We start from the raw sequence: 1,688 nt of genomic DNA, 5'->3' as shown, positions 1-1,688 counted from the left end.
GACTCTCCCCTACACCTCCAGCTGGGTCCTCCTCCTTCCTGAGGCACAGTGTCCCAGACCAACCTCAACCCTCACTTCTCCAACCTGCCACGATCATTTTAAGCTGTAAACCTTCTCCTCTGATGTGCTGAGGTCGCTCTCCCACCGCCACGTCACTGCCAGGTGTAATTGTGTATTTTCATCCAGGTCTCTGATGTAGGTTTGGAGGGAAATCAGCCCAGACCCTGTGCAGAGTCCTGGTTGCAGACTCCTCTGCTCTGACCACGAGCCACCGGTAACTGTTCTTTGGGAATGAGTTGTGCCACTCATCCAGTTTTGTGTAAGACCTGAAGTCGTTTCATCTGAACCATTTTTCCAGGTCACTGTATGAAAGTCAAGCAGGACTTTCAAGCAGGTTTGACTGTGTCAAACCCTTTCGAAAATGTAGATATGGAACCAACTATTCCTCTCCTACTTCTGCCGAGAAATCAAATGAACATCCCTCCCATGCTGGATGTCACTCATCTCCCTTTTTATCTCCTAGGTACTCGCAAATTGTTTGATTGATAGTTCAATTCTCTTGAAAGCTTCTAGAAGTTGACTGGTCTATAATTCTTACTCCTCTTCTTTCCCTCTATATTTAGAGATAGACACCATGTTTACATTTTTCCCTTGTGTTCTGGTACCTCACCTGCCCTCCTAGAGCTCTCAAGGAGTGTTTGCATTTCTGAGATGGCGCCGGCAGAGCCTGGAAGTATGTAGTAAGGAGTTCCTTAAACACGGCTGGTCTGAGGACGTTTAATCTTACAAAACCTGCCCTTCTTGTGCCAGAGGGAGAGAGATGGCAGCACTCAGCGCTGGAGCCTATCGTGGACACCCCTTCCTCCCCTCTTCCTTCCAGCACTCAGTATCCTCCATCCTGTCCACGGCTTTGCGTGCAGGTTCTCCTTTCCCGACTGACGCAGCCCTGCTTCATCTCCTGCACTTTGTCATCGCTCCAAAACCTCGAGTCAACGCCACTGAAATGTTTCCTGCTAAATTCAGGGAACTTCGAGTGGCTTCAAACTGTCTGCATCACTGTAAAAGACATACGTAGAGACTTCCGATTACCTCCCAGAGAAAATAAATCCCACACTGTTTCTGTTTTACCTAAGGTGATTTACTTTCAATCAGCAAGATGTTTCCAGCTGAATGAAGTTTTCCCATATCAGTGCACATCCCTAAAATTACAGTGATTTGCTCGAGTAAAACCAGGCAAGAAATCACCAGGAGATTATTACACTCGAAGCAAGTGAAAACCTTGCAAATGAATAGCCCAGCTCTCACTCCTCACCTTCGTCTGGACAAATGAAGGTGCTTAAAGGTCATTGCACAGATTTGTACAGAGCCTCGTGCCACAGGGGTGAGTTTCACCTCTGGGGGCTCTGGATACTGCCCTTTCCAGCTGGCAGTGGTACCCTGCGTAGCACCCGCCACTGCAGCTCCGTGGTTGTGAGCTCCTCCGCAGCATTTCCTTCCACAACAGGAAAGCTCAGGTCTCCCGAGTGCTCTGTGTGGGGAGCTCCCAAGCCCACATGGACAAGGTGCGCAGGGAAAAGCTCCCAGCTGATGCAAAGAGCAAGAGATGCTACAAGGTGTAAAGTGCTGCTTGCAGCTGCAGGAGATCCCATGGCAGAATGGAGGTAGTGTGACAGGGACAACCGGGCTTC

This window comes from Eurypyga helias, unplaced genomic scaffold (genome assembly GCF_000690775.1).
Source record: "Eurypyga helias isolate BGI_N326 unplaced genomic scaffold, ASM69077v1 scaffold20991, whole genome shotgun sequence".
Classification (NCBI taxonomy): domain Eukaryota; kingdom Metazoa; phylum Chordata; class Aves; order Eurypygiformes; family Eurypygidae; genus Eurypyga; species Eurypyga helias.
Note: the sequence above shows the minus strand (reverse complement) of the source record.